This window comes from Aegilops tauschii, chromosome 7 (genome assembly GCF_002575655.3).
Source record: "Aegilops tauschii subsp. strangulata cultivar AL8/78 chromosome 7, Aet v6.0, whole genome shotgun sequence".
NCBI classification, from domain to species: domain Eukaryota; kingdom Viridiplantae; phylum Streptophyta; class Magnoliopsida; order Poales; family Poaceae; genus Aegilops; species Aegilops tauschii.
This window is the reverse complement of record NC_053041.3, coordinates 542,487,817-542,495,340: the sequence shown is the minus strand read 5'-3', so window position 1 is coordinate 542,495,340 and position 7,524 is coordinate 542,487,817.

Here is a 7,524-nt window from a genome sequence, read left to right as displayed (position 1 = left end):
GAAGAGGAAGAATGCAAAGGCGTCGGATTGTAGAAGTAACTGAATAATTCAGTGCTCAATTATAAGGGGTTTATGATTTCCAGAGTAAGGGATCAGAAGGAGATGCTCGGATCAAAAGATGGGTAAGTAGAATAGAACTAGATGGACAATCCTTTGCAACTTGATTGCCCGAGAACCCGCCCAGGTCCAAAATGACGTATGAGCAGGAAGAACAAATTTCAAGGTTCGACTGATGATTGCGAGAATTTGCAACACAATGAACCAAGAAGCTCAAAATGATAGAGGCAAAGGATGTTAATGAATGTTGCTAGACATATGGAATTAACCATAATGCAGGCAAGCAAGACTTTCCAAAGCAATAGATTGCAGAGGGTTCTCGAAAGAACGGGTAGCATTACGAAGTATTTTGAGAAACACATTAACAACTGGGGATGGATGGATCCCCGATAAATGTGAGGAATTATCCGCAGTGCGAAAGAAGCTGCAAGGTAGTAGGCTCAGAGAATTCTCGAAATGTCAGATAGTAATTCGATATGTCGGATGGAACTCGAGAGTAACTGAAATGAATATATGAACGACGAGTGTAAGTAGTTATCCATCGGAGTTTATCGGTGGTCAGGAACTGCAAAGCAGTGGGCACAGGGTCTCGGGACTCATCGAGGAGTATCTTTAGAGTCTTCTGATGAAACAGTCGATCATCTGTGGTGAAGGGGCTCTCCGGGATGAAGTGGTTACGTGAACCTAATGTCAAAGTTAGTAAAAAATTAACCCGAAAGGAAGAGAGATCAGAGTCCTAGAGTATAGATGATGAGTAAAAGATCCTAATACCACCCAATGGCAACGTGGGCCCGTAAGCCACACAGCCATGTTAGTAAACCAGTTTCATAGACTAGACTCAACTTCGGCCAAGGAGTTGGAAAGGGGATCCTACAGGCAGTCGGCTCTGATACCAACTTGTCACGCCCCCGATTCAATCGTACACTAATCATACACGCAAATGTGTACGATCAAGATCAAGAACTCACGGAAGATATCACAACACAACTCTAGACACAAATTAAAATAATACAAGCTTTATATTACAAGCCAGGGGCCTCGAGGGCTCGAATACTCAAGAGTCAACAGAAGCAACAATATCTGAGTACACACATAAGTTAGACAAGTCTGCCTTAAGAAGGCTAGCACAAAAACAACAACGATCGAAAAGGCAAGGCCTCCTGCCTGGGAGCCTCCTAACTACTCCTGGTCGTCGGTGGTCTTCACGTAGTAGTAGGCACCCTCAGGGTAGTAGCAGTCGTCAAAGGTGGCATCTGGCTCCTGGACTCCACCATCTGGTTGCAACAACCAGAAAGAAGAAAGAAGGGGGGAAAGGGGTAGCAAAGCAACCGCGAGTACTCATCCAAAGTACTCGCAAGCAAGGATCTACACTACTTATGCATCGGTATCAATGAAAGGGGTATTATCTGTGGACTAACTGGAGAATGCCAGAATAAGAGGGGGAGAAGCTAGTCCTATCGTAGACTAGCATCTTCTGGAAACCACCATCTTGCAGCAATAAGAGGGAGTAGAGTAGTATAACATAAGTCATATTTATGTTGTTGTATCAACGCTCCGGGATCCTTTCTCGACTCCCGAAGCAACATATCCAAATCATGCCTCAGCATCCAGTTCTAGTTGTATCGATCGGGATACAACTCCGAGTGTCCGTTACCGTAGGACAGGCTATCGATCGATGTTTTCTTCCCTGCAGGGGTGCACCAACTTACCCACCACGCTCGATTAACTCCAGCCAGATGATACATCGCCGTCGTATCTATAATTTTTGATTGTTCCATGCCAATATTCTACAACTTTCATATATTTTTGGCAACTTTTTATACTATTTTTGGGGACTAACATATTGATCCAGTGCCCAGTGCCAGTTCCTGTTTGTTGCATGTTTATGTTTCGCAGAAACCCAATATCAAACGGATTCCAAACGGGATAAAAACGGACAGAGAATTATTTTGGAATATTTATGATTTTTGGGAAGTAAAATCAACGCGAGATGGTGCCCGAGGGGGCCACGAGGCAGGGGGCGCCCCAGGGGGCAGGCGCGCCCTGGACCCTCGTGGGCACCCCGTAAGGCGGTTGACGCTCCTCTTTTGCCGAAAGAAAGCTAATTTTATGAGAAAAATCTGGGCAAAAGATTCAATCCAATCGGATTTACGGATCTCCGGATATAAAAGAAACGGTGCCAGGGCAGAATCTAAGAAAGAAGAAACAGAGAGAGACAGAGAGACAGATCCAATCTCGGAGGGGCTCTCACCCCTCCCACGCCATGGAGGCCAAGGACCAGAGGGGAAACCCTTCTCCCATCTAGGGAGGAGGTCAAGGAAGAAGAAGACAAAGGGAACCCCTCTCCCCTTCTCTTCCGGTGGCGCTGGAACGCTGCCGTGGCCATCATCATCACCGCAATCTTCACCAACAACTTCACCGCCATCATCACCAACTCTTCCCCCCTCTATGCAGCGGTGTAACCTCTCTCTTACCCGCTGTAATCTCTACTTAAACATGGTGCTCAACGCTATATATTATTTCCCAATGATGTATAGCTATCCTATGATGTTTGAGTAGATCCGTTTTGTCCTATGGGTTATTTGATGATCAAGATTGGTTTGAGTTGCATGTTTTATTATTGGTGCTGTCCTATGGTGCTCTCCGTGTCGTGCAAGCGTGAGGGATTCCCGCTGTAGGGTTTGCAATATGTTCATGATTTGCTTATGGTGGGTGGCGTGAGTGACAGAAGCACAGACCCGAGTAAGTAGGTTGTTTGCGTATGGGAATAAAGAGGACTTGATACTTTAATGCTATGGTTGGGTTTTACCTTAATGATCTTTAGTAGTTGCGGATGCTTGCTAGAGTTCCAATCATAAGTGCATATGATCCAAGTAGAGAAAGTATGTTAGCTTATGCCTCTCCCTCAAATAAAATTGCAATAATGATTACCGGTCTCGTTATTGATTGCCCAGGGACAAATAACTTTCTCGTGACAAAAAGCTCTCTACTAAAACTAATTTAGTTGTGTCTTCATCTAAACAGCCCCTAGTTTTTATTTGCGCGCTCTTTATTATCTTGCAAACCTATCCAAAACCACCTACAAAGTACTTCTAGTTTTATTCTTGTTCTAGGTAAAGTGAACGTCAAGCGTGCATAGAGTTGTATCGGTGGTCGATAGAACTTGAGGGAATATTTGTTCTACCTTTAGCTCCTCGTTGGGTTCGACACTCTTACTTATCGAAAGAGGCTACAATTGATCCCCTATACTTGTCGGTTATCAAGACCTTTTTCTGGCGCCGTTGCCGGGGAGCAATAGCGTGGGGTGAATATTCTCGTGTGTGCTTGTTTGCTTTATCACTAAGTAATTTTTATTTGCTGTTCTTAGTTGTTCTTTATCTTTAGTTATGGATATGGAACACGAAATACCAAAAAATTTAGGTGTACTTGCTACTCATGGAGATGGGGAACCTCCTAAAACCCTCGATGCTGGTTATGTGAAAGATATTATGTACTACTTTGATAATCCTGAGAAAACCCCATTCAATTATATTATGGGAGACACATTGGATCAACGTGAATACTTTAGGGATTATCCCTTGACTCAAAAAGGGAAAATATTATGGGATCAAATTCATATGTTGCATTGGTATGCTCGGCAACTTTGCTTGAGATATGATTACACTTGTTGCTCTAGGATGAAGGCTCCACACCTTCCCTTTTCATGCAAATTTAATGATAATGAGACCTTGGCTTCTTATGCTAGAGGTATATATGATTATTATGATGTGGAACAAATAGAAGAATTTGTTGCTTTTATGCGTGCTTATGAAATTGAATCTATGTTCAAAGAGTTTGAAAATCTTTATGATGCTATTTATAGACCTGAAAATTTAGCTATCCTTAAATATTGCTATGCCAATTATGAATATAATTCCTATATTGATGCGCTTATTGAGAAAGTCTCCACTGTCCAAGAAGAGACTAATATTTTGCAGGAGTCTATGGAAGAAGAAATTGATGAAACTATGAGCTCATTGGATGAAAAAGATGATGAGGAGAGCGAAGAACAAAAGGAGGAAGAGCGGATTAGCTACCCGTGCCCACCTTCTAATGAGAGTAACTCTTCAACTCATATATTGTTTAATTTCCCTTCATGCTTACCGAAGGATGAATGCTATGATAATTGCTATGATCCCGTTGATTCTTTTGAAATATCCCTTTTTGATGATGCTTACTATGCTTGTGGCCAAGATGCCAATATGAATTATGCTTATGGAGATGAACTTGTTATAGTTCCTTATGTTAAGCATGAAATTGTTGCTATTGCACCCACACATGATGGTCCTATTATCTTTCTGAATTCTCCAAACTACACTATATTGGAGAAGTTTGCCCTTACTAAGGATTATATTGATGGGTTGCCTTTTACCGTTGCACATGATGATTTTGATAGATATAATATGCATGTGCTTGCTGCTCCTACTTGCAATTATTATGAGAGAGGAACTATATCTCCACCTCTCTATGTTTCCAACATGGTAAAATTGCAAGAAACTGTTTATACTATGCATTGGCCTTTACTCTGTGTGCATGAATTGTTCTTTTATGACATGTTGATGCATAGGATGAGAGTTAGACTTCGTCATTACAAGATATATGTTGCTTTGTGCTCACTACTAAATTACAAATCATTGCTAATTAAAATTGGCTTTGATATACCTTGGGATCCGGGTGGATTCATTACTTGAGCACTATATGCCTAGCTTAATGGCTTTAAAGAAAGCGCTGCCAGGGAGACAACCCGGAAGTTTTAGAGAGTATTTTATTTCTGTTGAGTGCTTTCATATAGTTTAAAAGCAAAAAAATAAAGAGGGGAACCCAAAACTTTTCAAAAAGAAAAGCGAAAGTGAGAAAGACGAGCATTGTTGAAGTGGGAGCTAGCCTTGAACTTTGTTCATGCTCACGGAAACTTTGTGAATCTTGATTACAGAAACTTTTCAACAAAAATAATTATCCCCTTGTACAATTCCATTGTATTATAAAAATAATGTGCCAAGGTTTGCCTTTAGGATGTTTACAATGCTTGTTGGTTTGTACGGTGCAGGACAGAAACTTTGGCTGTAGTGCGCGATTTTACATTTTTTTTACTGGAACATCAAACGGTTCTGATTCTTTTTGCACTGTCTTTCTATACAAATTTTTTATTTTTCCTAATTTTGGTAGAATTTTTCAAGTATCAGAAGTATGGTGAATGTTCAGATTATTACAGACTGTTCTGTTTTAGACAGATTCGGTTTTTGATGCATAGTTTGCTTGTTTTGATGAAACTATCAATTTATATCAGTGGATTAAGCCATGAAAAAGTTATATTACAGTAGACATAATGCAAAAACAAAATATGAATTGGTTTGCAATAGTACTTAGAGTAGTGATTTGCTTTATTATACTAACGGATCTTACCGAGTTTTCTGTTGAAGTTTTGTGTGGATGAAGTGTTCGATGATCGAGAAGGTCTCGATGTGAGAAGAAGGAAGAGAGGCAAGAGCTCAAGCTTGGGGATGCCCGAGGAACCCCAAGTAAATATTCAAGGAGACTCAAGCGTCTAAGCTTGGGGATGCCCCGGAAGGCATCCCCTCTTTCTTCAACAAGTATCGGTGTGTTTTCGGATTCGTTTCATTCATGTGATATGTGCAAATCTTGGAGCGTCTTTTGCATTTAGTTTTCTCTTTTTTTATGCACCATGCTGGTATGAGATAGTCCTTGGTTTATTTATAGAATGCTCTTTGCACTTCACTTATATCTTTTGAGTATGGCTTTATAGAATGCTTCATGTGCTTCACTTATATCATTTGAAGTTTGGATTGCCTGTTTATCTTCACATAGAAAACCGCCATTTGTAGAATGCTCTCTTGCTTCACTTATATCTATTTAGAGAGATGATAGGAACTGGTCATTCACATGGTTAGTCATAAAATCCTACATAAAACTTGTAGATCACTTAATATGGTATGTTTGATTCCTTGCAATAGTTTTGCGATATAAAGATGGTGATATTAGAATCATGCTAGTGGGTAGTTGTGGATTGTAGAAATACTTGTGTTGAAGTTTGTGATTCCCGTAGCATGCACGTATGGTGAACCGTTATGTGATGAAGTCGGAGCATGATTTATTTATTGATTGTCTTCCTTATGAGTGGCGGTCGGGGACGAGCGATGGTCTTTTCCTACCAATCTATCCCCCTAGGAGCATGCACGTAGTACTTTGTTTCGATAACTAATAGATTTTTGCAATAAGTATGTGAGTTCTTTATGACTAATGTTGAGTCCATGGATTATACGCACTCTCACCCTTCCATCATTGCTAGCCTCTTCGGTACCGTGCATTGCCCTTTCTCACCTCGAGAGTTGGTGCAAACTTCGCCGGTGCATCCAAACCCCGTGATACGATACGCTCTGTCACACATAAACCTCCTTATATCTTCCTAAAAACAGCCACCATACCTACCTATCATGGCATTTCCATAGCCATTCCGAGATATATTGCCATGCAACTTCCATCATCATCATATACATGACTCGAGCATTCATTATCATATTGCTTTGCATGATCGTAAGATAGCTAGCATGATATTTTCATGGCTTGTCCGTTTTTCGATGTCATTGCTACGCTAGATCATTGCACATCCCGGTACACCGCCGGAGGCATTCATATAGAGTCATATCTTTGTTCTAGATATCGAGTTGTAATATTGAGTTGTAAGTAAATAAAAGTGTGATGATCATCATTATTAGAGCATTGCCCCAGTGAGGAAAGGATGATGGAGACTATGATTCCCCCACAAGTCGGGATGAGACTCCGGACTTTATGAAAAATAAAAGAGGCCAAAGAAGCCCAAATAAAAAAGAGAGGCCAAAGAAGCCCACCAAAAAAATAAAAAAATAATTAAAAAAGGAAAATAAAAAATGAGAGAAAAAGAGAGAAGGGGCAATGTTACTATCCTTTTACCACACTTGTGCTTCAGAGTAGCACCATGTTCTTCGTAGAGAGAGTATCCTATGCTTTCACTTTCATATACTAGTGGGAATTTTCATTATAGAACTTGGCTTGTATATTCCGATGATGGGCTTCCTCAAACGCCCGAGGTCTTCATGAGCAAGCAAGTTGGATGCACACCCACTTAGTTTCCAGTTTGAGCTTTCATACACTTATAGCTCTTAGTGCATCCGTTGCATGGCAATCCCTACTCACTCACATTGATATATATTAATGGGCATCTCCATAGCCCGTTGATACGCCTAGTTGATGTGAGACTTTCTCCTTTTTTTGTCTTCTCCACATAACCCCCACCATCATATTCAATTCCACCTATAGTGCTATGTCCATGGCTCATGCTCATGTATTGCAAGAAAGTTGAAAAGGTTTGAGAACATCAAAAGTATGAAACAATTGCTTGGCTTGTCATCGGGGTTGTGCATGATTTGAATA